Source organism: Scaptodrosophila lebanonensis, unplaced genomic scaffold (assembly GCF_003285725.1).
Source record: "Scaptodrosophila lebanonensis strain 11010-0011.00,11010-0021.00 unplaced genomic scaffold, SlebRS2 tig00000085-arrow-pilon, whole genome shotgun sequence".
In the NCBI taxonomy this organism is placed as follows: domain Eukaryota; kingdom Metazoa; phylum Arthropoda; class Insecta; order Diptera; family Drosophilidae; genus Scaptodrosophila; species Scaptodrosophila lebanonensis.
In genome coordinates, this window is record NW_022060564.1 from 3,062,569 (window position 1) to 3,075,768 (window position 13,200).

The following is a 13,200-nucleotide window of genomic DNA, read 5'->3' on the forward strand; positions in this document are numbered from 1 at the left end:
GATTGAGGTCTAGGCCCTAACAACGCCACAAGGCCTTACACCCAACTTTACTTTCAAAAGTTTCTCTTTGCTCACACTTTTGCTAATTGTCTCTGATCTGTTGGCGACTGGAGGTCCAGCAAAAGTATTGTGTGCTCATGTATCCTCTGGGCGTTTGCCAGCCTCTGCGCTGCTCAACCCCATCATTGTAGCTCATATTCGTTTAGGTCTTTTACCCAGTTATATCTGCCATTGTACAATTCATATGTGTTCCCACCACTCCTTTGCCATTGTGTGCTCAGCACGGCACGGCACGGCATGGCACGACTCGGCCCGGCTCGGCTCGCTTCATTAAAAAGTAAGCCCTTTTAAATTGGCCCTCCGATTGGCATTCATAGAAAGCAGCGTTGGCGAGCAGTTTCAGATTCAGATTCAGCTACAGCTACGTTTTTTCTCTATTTTTTTTTTCTTTTGCCCATTCGAAATTGTTTGCACGCCCACACGCATTTTTTGCGACTGCCTTTCAATTTGCTCAAATAAAAGCGACGGCGAGGAGAACGCGCTGGGACCACAGAGAGAGTCGTTATGCGTGCCCAGTTAACTGCGTCAAATAACAAACAGCAGCAGCAGTAACAGCAGCAGTAGCAGCAGCAGTGGCAGGGGCAGTAGTAGACGGCAGAGCAACATAATCCCAACGTTTTGCTAAACGCTTGCCTGGCAAATATTTTAGACTATTTGGCCGACAGAATATGCAGAACAGCAGGCAGCAAACAACGAGAAGGAGCCAACCAGCCAACCAGCCAACGAGCCGACGAAACGCTCCAAATTGTCAAAGGGCTGGCCTGCCTTACAGAAGGTCCTGAAGCCTGCAGCTGTTTTTAGGAGTCGTCGTCGCAGTCATCGTAGTCGTCGTCAATGTCTGGCGGCCAATTTACATTTACGAGGCATATTTATGCATAGATACGTGTATACACAAAACGCCACGGCAAATATGTTAAATAACAAACTATTTTGCATTTTTATTTTTACTTTTTCTTGTTGTTGTTGTTGTTGTTTTGTTGCTTCGTATCAATGACCAGGCGCTGGTCGCATTAGGCAAATGTAACAGCCAGCCAGTGAGATGGGGATAGCGCTAGGGACAGTCAGACAGACAGACAGACAGTTGGCCAAGTTGTGCGAAGAATTCTTTGACGCAAATTTGTGTGGGCTTTTTTTCTATTTCTGTGCACGCCTTTTAGCACATGAATCCAACATGTGCTTACCACATACAAATATAAATGTAACTCTCTATATACCAATGCGCATTTGAATAGAAACCGCTCTAAGAAAATGCTGCCACAATTAATTAATCAAGAATTCGAATTTCTTTTGACGGTTTAAGAAACATTCTATTCCGAAAATTGCTGCTTCAGTTGTACTTGAAATTTTATCATCAATTTTTTTTACTTATTTATTTATTTGTTTATTTATTTACTTATTTATTTATTTTATTATTTATTTATTTATTTTTTTTATGTATTTAATTATTTCATTGCCATTTTGCTCTTATTGTTATTTTTGTTGCAATATGAAAATGTAGCATACTTTTCGGCGCATTCGTGTTTTGGTCAGAAAATGATTTTTGCTGTGGCGTATGTTACTTAATTCTTTAACTAATATTTAAACAGAATAACTATAAACAATAGCAGCTTACCATTTATGAGCATCTCAATAGTAAATAATTAAAATAGAAATACTTTTTTTTACCTAAAACAAAAAGTACGTCAGGGATTGATAAAGAAAAGATGAAGATTGTAATTGTAGAAAGATTCTTACACTGAGCTAAATATATTTCCGCCAGCTGCACTTTGATATTTAATTTTAAAATATAGTAGATATTGCATTGTATGTTTACAAAGATTTCAATTTGTCCTCTTCTATATATACTCGGACACATCTTGTATTCCCCATTTATTTTCGACTAGCTTAAGCTGCCATATTGGTAGCAGAATGCTGGTTAAATAATTTGTAAAAAGGTGTATTTATTTAAAAAAAAAAAAATAAATAAATAAAAAGTACGCAAGTGATTGCTGTAGAAAAGCTGAAGATTGAAGATTCCTACAATCTTGTGTGCTAAATACATTTCCAATAAGAGGCTCTGATTCAATTATTTATGAACTTTAATTGTTTCTTAGAACTTTCATTTTCTTCAAAAGAATTAATTAATCTGCTTTTTTTTAAAACATTCTACATTCAAGTCTTCTTCTTTAAGACTTACACATATAAATAAATAAAGTATTTTACACAATTATACCAAATTTATGCACAAAACTCTGTATTGTCTGCGTTTCCTATAAAGTTAATTTCTTTATTTCAAACATAAAAATTTGCCTCGCAATAAATTTTATATTGCTTTTTGAAATACGAGTATAATAAATAGGCTATGAGAGGAGACGTATATGCCTTTTATATAAGACTTCGATTATGTTACAATATTATCGTCGTCGTAATTGTTTATTAGCTTTACCAACTAATACTATATATATCAAAAGCTAGCATCATTTAAAACTCTTTTCATGCTGTTCCCATTCAAGTGGCCAACAGTGTTTCTGCAGCATTACACATTTGTGTCTCTGTGTGTGTGTGTGTGTGTGTGTGTGCGAGTGTGTGTGTGTCACTTTACATTTGTTTGTGCAGCCACGTCAATTTAAATCTATGTCAAAACACACGACTTAGTTGAGGTTTATTTATGTCGGTCGTATTTGCGACTGCCAGCCTGTCAGGGTATCCTATCGCTGTCGCTAGGACCTCTTTGCCCGCCTCCAGCTCGTTTCGTTGGTCGTTTTAACTGAATTCAATAAAAATGAAAACGGTTTTTATTTGCATTTCCGAGTCACGTAAATGGATCTTTTGCACTATCGGATAATATTCGATTTCCATGCGGAAAGGCAGAGGCTGTTTTTAGAGAATTTCGAAATTGGTTTGCCAATGTTTGGCAACAAAGCTCGCCCGCTCGCTCACTAATCGACCCATAAAGGGGTGTGGGTGGGGGGGTGAGAGGACGACTACTGACAATGACTGCCCATCATCAGTTAATGACAGCCAAGACCATAAAAATGACCACGGCCAGAGGTAGATGAGCAGGTAAATTGTCGTAATTACACTGTCAAGTTGGAAGCACGCGCGCTTAAACACAAGTTTGCATATGATTAACATCGCTCAGTGGGGAGTTTCCGGGGGGCGTTACGGCACGGGTCTGCGTTCTGGACATAATTAAAAATCAATCAAACCGAGTCGTAACAAAGCGCAATGAACAATTTGAATAAAACCAGACCGCAGCGAATGTTTAATGAAAACATAAAAAGAGAGCATAATATTTTGTATGATTAGTGGGGTTAACATAATTGCCTAAATGCCGATAGGGGTTAATAGATTCCAAACAAATGACCATCTAAGAACATAATTCACATATTTGGAATTTAACATTAGCATTTATTATGCCACAAATTTATTTATGTGTAATTAGAGAGTGAATTCAACAACTAAATAAATGTCTACAAATTCGTAAATAATTCAAATTGCAATAAAATTTGACCAAAAACATAAACAAATCTGAATTGCCAACCTTTTTCCACTTCTATGACTTCTCCTGCAACTACTTGTGACAATAATTTGAACATTGTTATCAAATAAATCAATAAAGTTTATAGCTCTGATAAAATTTTGGAAATGTCAAATGGCATATTTCAAATATATTGCAAACATTTTGATAAGCTTGGTGGAGGCATCATTGATGCAATCGTGCTCCTTAATTATGCAGAAATATTAATTTCAAATACAAGTTTATGAAGACATTAATGGCAATTTTAACAACAAATTAAAGACAAAAGAATTAGTTTATAAAAAACATATTTGTTGTAGTTTTTGACAAAACAAGCCAAATAAGCTGACAGAAAAAAGTGATTAGCGCGTCTCAAAAAATTGTTTTTCCCACCAATTAGACTTGTAAGTTCATTATATTTCTTAACAGGCTTGAGATAAGAACAACAAAAACAAAAAAAGATATATATATATTTATATTTGTAGCTCAGTTTAAACCTTCACTCAACTGTTGAAAAATTGGCTTAGCTATAACTAGATAGGGGAGAACTAGCAGCCTTAAGATTAAGAGCGAATAGCTTAATTTTCTGGCAATAATCAACATTGATGTTATTTTCCATAAAAAGAACACATTTTTGTCAAAAAGAAGCTATCACTAGACTGATGATGATGGGACACTTGTCGTTTTATTTTTGTTATACTTTGAAGTTTTGCGTAAATTATGAATTATAAAGTAAATGTCGCACTAGGAATTAATAATAAATAATAATAATAATAATAACAAAGCAAAAGAAGAGAAAGGTGACTGGCTTTGATTCTACCAGACTGTTGATTCTAAGAATGGGTATGAGCTGTTTTTATCTTTGTTTTATCGTAAGATATAGCAATGCTTTTAATAAGAAATAAAATAATAAGTGAATGGGAAAACCCGAATTAACAAAATATTTGAATGAAATCGTTGTTGGAATAAATAGACTGAGAATTGTAGGAGAAGGATTTAAAATAAATGAAAATTACATGCAAAAGCGTGTTTATAATTCTATCGAAGTAGTACGGAATTCTTGAAACTGTTGTTAAGATAATGCCATCCTTGTTTTCGCAAAGATTTTCAGAATAAAACAATGACATTGTTCCAAATCAAATGAAGAAATTTTCGTTCGACGATACAAAAGGAAATGATTTAAAAGGCATAGAGCATGAGCTAAAATTATGAAAACAAAATTTGGAAAAAGTTGAACTTTAAATTAACCCTCCCCCCTCGCTCATTCGTAAAAAGCGTAAGAGTTTTTGAAAAAAATCTCTGTTATGAAAGAGATGTACACGGATAACTTTAATTATTCCATAATTTCAATAAAACTTTATTTCATTTATGTGTAAGTCCAAACAATTATAGTCCAAACTATAGTGTGTTCCATTAGATAAAGGTTAATAAGTTTCAATTAGCATATATATTTATATGTATCTAGTTAATTGGCTCCCACAACCGCATTGGCATGCACGTGTCTGAAACACAGCCTTTACTCGCATGTTCAAGAACATTTCCCCAGGCTATGGTCAACATACGATTTGAACAAAACTATACTCTGACCATAAAGCACGGCAATTCACGTTCTTGTTGTTGTTGTTGTTATTGTTGAATTAATGTACGAAAGGTCGCCGTATCCATAAACAGATCAATAAAACAGAACTGAAACAGCAACCGAAACCGAAACCGAAGCCGAATACTGGCAAAGTAAGGCTCCAAGGCAGCCACAAAACTAGCAACCAAATAGCAAAACCAAGCCAAGCCAAGTCAGTGGCCGATGTCAAGCAATGCCAACTGCCATTATTCCCACCACAGCCAGACTAAGAACAAAACAGAACGGAACAGAACAGGGAACAGAGAGTGTGGAGCATAAAAAACATGCAAATTCCGCAAACTAAACCCGCCCAACGATTGCGCACCCTTCCTTCCTGCCACCGCAGTCCTCCATGCCACAACTGTCTATTTGTTTGTACAAATAATGTGTAAGCAGGCATATTTTTGTCAACGAGGCTAATTTCTGTCAGAGATTTACGTGACAATGGCATGTTGAGCTCGACAGCCATAAGAAAAAGCCGAGTAGAAGGAATCGGCTAACAACACAATGCACAACACACAGCAACAACAACAAAAACTTCAGGAGCAGCAGGAGCAGCAAAAGGCAGCAGCACCACAAAAACAATTACAAGTTTCATCAAAGTGCGCCTTTTTTCTGATACGCTCCACTGCCACCCACCTACGCCTCTGTTAGTTGTGACAGAAGAGGAGTTTAATATTCCATTTAATATATTAGTAGTCTTTTATAGAGATTGTGATTATTTATTTTAGCTTTCCATCAGTTTATCTCAGAGAGGGTTTCACTGTTTATGTGTATTATTGTTTATTTTTTATGTTTATTTGTTGAGCTTTTTATGATTTTTAGGAACAGCTATAATTTAGTTCAATATTGAAATCGCTCATCTGTATTAATGGTTAGCTTATAATTTTATTTATTTTAGCTTTCCAACAGTTTACAGTCTGAGAGAGAGGGTTTCGCTTTTTATTTTTAATTTTGTTATGTTTTATATTTATTTCTTGAGCTTTCTATGATTTTTAGGAACAGCTATAATTCAGTTCAATCATCTGTAATAATGGATAGCTTATAATTTTATTTATTTTAGGTGTCCAATAATTTGTCTCAAAAAGCGTTTAAATGCAAAACTTTACTTTTATATTAATTTTATGAGTGTTTTTAAATTTTTAAGAAACATTAACAGCTACAGTTAAGTCAGCAGGACTTTCAATGTGAAAATTTATTTTTATGTTTATTTGTTCAGCTTTTTACGATTTGTAACAAACATTGCTAGCTATAGGTTTGTTATATATTTGTTTTAATATAAAAATTGCTCAATGCCTTTGTCTTGCGATGATTTTCAACTCCATTCCAAAATGTTTTCAACAGATATTTCAGCTTTTAATCGAACAAAACTAATAATACTTTAAGATTGAAGATAAGTATTATTTTAACTTATTCACGCTTTTTGGATGAATTAAATTTAAAACATTTAAGACAAGATTCTACAACCTATTTGGAGAGTAATAATACGTGACTTCACCAGCCTGATTAGATTAGTTTTCTTTTGTTTTGGAAATAATCTGCATATCGCTGTTTATACAGACTATTTAATATTTTTAAATGCTTTTTTTTTTTGGTTATTTTCTAGTTTGTTGCAGTATTGGAGATTTTTCCACAAACTAGCTTTAGTTCGGTTGATTTTTGGTTTACAAAATATGTGATAATTATAGAGCCATGTGGATTCGAATTCTCGCATTTTATGGAAATGCGAGTCTTTTGATAAGTAAGAGTATATAGAGACAGAATTTTTAGTTTCAAATGAAACGTCTGCCAATTTAAAGAAGTGTTTATCCATGTCTCAAATAAGGATAAGTTAATTAATTTCATTTCACACTTGCGTTAAATTAAACTGCAAGACAATGCTGCACCGAAGCGCTACTGCGAGGCAGGGGGTGGGGGCGGGGGCGGGGGCAGCTTTGCAATTCCATTGTAGCCTTGAGTTATTGAGAGTTGGAATGCTATGCGGGACAGCAGCAGTGGTTTGTTTTGAAATGGTGCAGGGCATACCATTGTTGGACACGCTTGACTATTGCATTCTCTCTCTTATTTCTTTTTTCCGCACTACAAGTATGGTGGAGTGGAGTGGAGCTGGGTCTGGGCGGAGGATGGGACATGGAACATGGAACATGGAACATGGATGGGTGTTGTTTTATTTTTCGGACTGTTTTGCGGCCAGTCTGTCAAAGTATGAAAAGAAATAACGGCAATGCGAATGCGCTGAGCACATGGCAGGGCACCAGCCCCAGCCCCAGCACCAGCACGGACACGGACACAGAGTCGCGTCGCAGCACGTCAAACTGGGTTAGTGCACACAACACACCCCACCCCTCAAACAACAAGTAAAAAAAAAAAAAAAAACACCAACCAACCATCAAAATGTGGGTGGGGTGTGGGGAGGTGGGTGGCTTTTCATTGTTGGCATGTCGCATTTGTTTTTGCACCTACGTTGTGTGCGCTTTATGAATGATGTGCTTGTTGCTGCTGGTCTTATTGTTGTTGTTGTTGTAGATGCTGCTGCTGCTGCTGCTGCTGCTGCTGTTCTTATTGTCGTTTGTCTTCAGCAAATAAAAGAGCGTCACACATACGCGTTTGCTTGAACGTCCTACATTTCAAAAATCTTAAAGTTGTGCCCAACTTGCAGTGCAAACCACAAACACATAAATAGATACACACACACACACACACAGGCACATTACAAATACACTCATCAAAGTGGAGAGGGACCGTGTGTCCACCCGCTTCGATGCGATGCGATGCGATGTGATGTGATGTGATGGGATCGCCTCGGTGCACATTTCATTTTTGCGCTTTTGCTGCTCGTAGTTGCTGCCATTTGCTGTTTATTGGCTGACAAGTGCTGCACGTCCGGTTGGCGAGCGTCGCTCGTTGCGGAAATGAGCAAATGACTAATGACTGACCAAAGCCGGACACAGGCACAAGCACAAGTACAGGCCCAGGCCGAGGCCCAGGCCAAAAGACCACCAGGGTTGGCAACAGAAACGAACAAAAAAAATGAAAGACCTTTATGCACAGTTTAATTGTTTGCCATCAAATTGTTAACAATTATGGAGTAGCATAAAAAGCTTTACAAGCAACGATATTTTTGCAAAATAAAAATAACAAATAGAACATCTATTTAAACGGCATTACATCCACAACATCTTCAGTACGAGTATGTCAAAGGACACGCGCGTAGTTAAAAAGTATTTACACAAATTTAAGGCCAACGAGAGCGCCTACACTCGCCTCAAGAAATGACTTTTTAAGTATGAATTTTTAAAACTTTTTGCCAAACAGAGAAAGTTTCTTATTTGTATGTATGTAGTAAGCGTGTTTCTTTTAAAAGCAAATTTAAACTTAATTTCAAATTTAAAACACCCATACAAATTGTTTTCTAAGTAAAATAATATGATGCAGCAGAATATGATTAATTTAGTAAGCCAGAGCCAGTGCTTTAAGCAAGAAAGTGAATAATAAGTAGAAACGATTGTAAATGACAAGTTTCCTTTAAGAATTGTAAATAAAACATTCAAATTGAAAAATTGTAATTAAAAAATAAGTCTTATTATTTCACTATTTAATGTAATTAATATTTAAATTAGTGCTTTAAGCGAGAAAGTTAAAAATAAGTAGAAACGACTGTAATGACAAGTTTGCTTTAAGAATTGTAAAACAAACATTCAAATTGAAAAATTTTAATTAAAAAATAAGTCTTATTATTAATATTTAAATTAGTGCGTTAAGGGAGAAAGTTAAAAATAAGTAGAATCAATTGTAAACGAAAAGTTGCCATTAAGTATTGCAAATAGTACCTTTAATTGTAATTAAAAAATAAGTCTTATTATTTCATTATTTAATTTAATTAAGCTAAATAAATGCCTAAATAATTACAACTCAATTCATGTTTAATTAAGACTGCTGCTGATTCCTACACTACTAGTGTACTGCCAAGCTATATTATTTCTTTGTATCGAACCCAATTGCCATCCCTGGCTGATGGTGTTAGCTATTCTTGTAGTTGTTGTTGTTTGTTGTTGTTTGCTGAGCGCTTCAATTAAAGCGCCACAGGAAATTGAACTTTTAGTCAAATGTAAGCGAGCAAGCGAAGGCGCCTCCCCCCATCCGCCTCCCATTCCTCCCACTCCTTTATGTCTGCTTGTTTCTACTTACTTGCTTGCCTGCTAGTCAAAAGCTTCAAAGTGTATCCAGTTGTTGCTGTTGTTGTTATGGTTGTTGTTGTGGTTGTTGTTGTTGCATATGAACGTGTAGTTTCTTAATTGCAGCTCGAACAACACTTAAATCAGCACTTCACTTGAAATCGAGCACACACACATCACTTTTATTTTTGCGTATTTTCTTTTTTATTTATTATTATTTTTATTTTTGACTTGTGTGATTTCTGTTGAATTCACTGTTGAATGCCTGAGTGCGTGTTATTTTCTTGATGTTTTTCCTTTATGCACAATTTCTTTTTGCACGCGTTACGCCTAAAGACGCGCGACGTACCGTTATAATTGTGCCATTTCTGTGGGAAAGCCGTTCCTTTTTTCAAGTTTCACTCGCCATGCCGCATCGCCGACGTCTTCGAACGGACTCAGACTCAGACACAGACGCTGTCATGTTTGTTGTTGCGGCCAGCCGCCGACTTTCTGCTGTTGCTGTCACGCCAAATTACAACCGTGTACTGACACATCCGACCGACATTATGCGCATTTTATGGCCGACGACCTTCGACGGCGGCCAAGCTTCGTCTTTTAGTACAACGGCACGAAGTGAGGCGAGCATTGAACGAAGCTCAAAGCGCACGAAGCGAAGTGTGTGGCCGTCTCTGACATTCAATTAGAAAAATATTGTCCTAGGCCGCACACGCACACCCGCACTCTCACCCTCGCTCTCAATGCAAAGCAACAGACGAACAAAGCGAAAACGTGCGAAAAATGCAATCTGCAGCATTTGCTGAGTGACTGAGTCAATGAGTGAGTGTGCTCTCTCGCGAGCGTGTGGGTAAGAGCGCGTGCTGTGCTTGACTCTCAAGCATGCGCTACGCCTTTACTTTATTTATGGCTGGCAACTCCACTTTGAAATTTCAAACCAAATAGCGGCCAGTGATTTGATGCTTGACAATGAAGATGAATGAAGTAGCAAGCAAACAAACAAACAAACACACATATATATACACAAATATGTATATACTCCTACCTACTAGGTTTATAGTTATGCGGCCCTTTGACCGCAAAGCCTGGAAAGGCTGGCCTACTGGGCTAATAAAGTTCGACCCTAAATGTATGCTCTTCAATCTGTGAGGCAGTCAGTGGTCAGCGTCTCTTTTGAATTTATTGTAAAACATTCGCCAAGCCCTAAGACTGATAAATAGCACCGCACACAGGCAATTTGCAAGGTGTCCCAATCCGAACCGAATCCCCACAGTCTCCACCCCCCCGGCCACCACCCACTTGTCCAATGAGAAAGTTTCCTTTTGGCCATTGACCGTCTTATGCGTTGCCATTTGTTGTTGCCATTTTTAATATGTACCTAAGTATATATGTTTATTTGTACACACAACCTATACACACACACACACACACACACACACAGTTACCTACAAACTACTATATATATTAGTCCGTTCTGATGCTTCAATTAATTTTTAAGGTACAACAACAGCAGGTTTGTGGCATAAAACCCATTCTGTGCTGTAACTCTAACCGCATGCTAAGATATAATGGCCGAGAGCTGTAGTAGACAAATAAATGGTTTGATGCAAATTTTAAATTTTTCATAGGTAAATAAATGAGGTTTGGGTTTTCCCTTTGCGGTTGCTATGCAGGCATTAGTTAGATAGAGTGTGGATTCCTTCAAAAGCATTTAACAAATAATGGTGAGGCATAAATTGAAACGAAACCAGAGAGCATCACTCAAATGCCAATCGGTCAGTGTGATAAAATCTTAAACAATATTATTATATACACAGATATACTTATGTATATACATGTTCGTAATATTAACAAACCAAGTAAAGCAAAGGACGTGTGAACAATTTTTGACAAATTTCAGTACAAAGCCTATACAACTTTTGTTCTTCTTTTGTCAGTCTGTTTTGATTATTTATCAATTTAATAGCTTTAAATATTATTAAGCTCAATAAATTTAATTTTGAATATTAATAAAAACTGCAAAGGTAACAATAATAACAATAAATTACATGTCAAGTTTTTTTTAACAAAATATTGTTTTAAATGTAAGTTGATGCCAACACAAATAACTCGAAAAAATAATAATAACAAAAATAAACATCACAGACTGCCGTAGATATCTTTACAGAGTATTCTAGTATTCTAGTAGTTCATTAGAACCCTCATTTGGGTACAGGATACAGAAGCATGCAGAGGAACTGCAGACGAACTGGCAGGGGAAGGAAGAAATTGGTATTCCAGCAGCGTACCCAAAACTATCGAGGATTCCTTTTGTACAATAGTGGGGGAACCTTCGGGTCAGATACGACTCCAGACTTGGAAATCCACTCAATAATTTCCCCCGAAGATGTAGAGCTAAGAATGAGAAGGAAAGCGCACATACTCTGGCTCATTATCCTTCCCAACCATATGTATAGTTTATCGATCGACTTCGACCAACTAGACCATCATCCCAACTACGATTTAGCTTTAATAAAAAACTTGATAGCCTTGCCACGACCTTCCCTGGCTTTCAAATAAATTCCCGTATATTGCTTGCTTCAAAATATGTTATGTGCTTACAATAGCAACATATTTTCTATTAAATTCATCAAGCTTTGTATGCATTATGTATTTAAGTAAGTCTAGCAACAAATCATATGTTGCACAAAGCTGCTTGTTCATTCAATAGCTTTACTTTCATATGAAATATTCACTTGCTACTGGATGGCTCACACTATACGTGTAGTTCCCCCTCTTCCAGCTATTCTGTCCCGCTTCTTCCCTTCCTTCGCCCACCACCTATTGTGCTTGCAGTCTTAAACAACATCAACTAATGCGCTCCTGCTGGACATTTGCAAGTGTCTCGTTTTCTCCTTTTTCCATGAGCTGCAACAACAATTTTCAGTCAATTGTTTGTGCGGCAGGGCTGGCTCCCCTAAGCCAAAATCCCCAAACTACCAGTGTATAGCGCACTATGGAAAAATCAACGATTATAAATGATTCTCATTCTCTGATTACTTCAGAGTTATTCGAAGTAATTCTTCCATAAATCTAAAGTTATTATAAAGAGATTTGCTTTTCTTGAGGCATTTGTTTAGGAAATATTCAAAAGTTAGTCTGCTGTATAATTATTTTTCAAAAACAAAAACCCCTTCGTCACAATTATCATCAATCATAAATCAATCAGTCGGTTATTTTAAAATAAAATTATTATCGAAGTTTAATTCTACGTGTTATACTTTAAACCATAATTTGTTCTATAATTAAATGAAGAAAAAATTACTCTATTGAAATTTTATATTTATAATTTTCTAATTAATAATTGGTAAACATTAAATTATAAAACTATTCTGTAATAATTAAACTGGAATTTTTTCATGTGCCATTTTTAAATGATTCTCTACACTTATTATTAATTTTATACATAGTCATTTGAACAACATTTTTTAACTAACATTTGTTTATAATTGGTATTATAATAATTAAAGTTATATTAATTTGTTTCAAATATATACAATAAATAATATCAAATATACTGCGCAGTATAATGAACTTTATTTTAACATATGACTAAAAAAAAGTCATAATAATTGTATATACTATATATCATTGAAATATTTCATAAAATAAATTTTTATTCCTGATGAAGTCTTGCATTTATTAAGTTTCTAACGCACCCTTGAACTTTTATATATATATAAGTTATAGTTATAGTTATACAAATAGTTATAATATATAGTTATACTTAAACAAATAGCTATGAAGATGGCTGCTATTTGTAATTGTAAAAATATTACATACAAATCTGCACGTTTCACTGACTATCTAAT

General features: G+C 35.8%; 1 protein-coding gene across 1 annotated transcript in view; it reads right to left on the bottom strand.

Moving 5' to 3' along the window:
* LOC115626577 overlaps positions 1-9,514 on the bottom strand; it is a 58,954-nt gene extending 49,440 nt beyond the window's left edge. Inside the window, exon 1 of the mRNA XM_030521958.1 lies at positions 9,366-9,514. The gene's annotated coding sequence lies outside the window, so the exon portion shown is untranslated. The remainder of the gene's footprint in view (positions 1-9,365) is intronic.
* Positions 9,515-13,200: the final 3,686 nt, after the last annotated feature.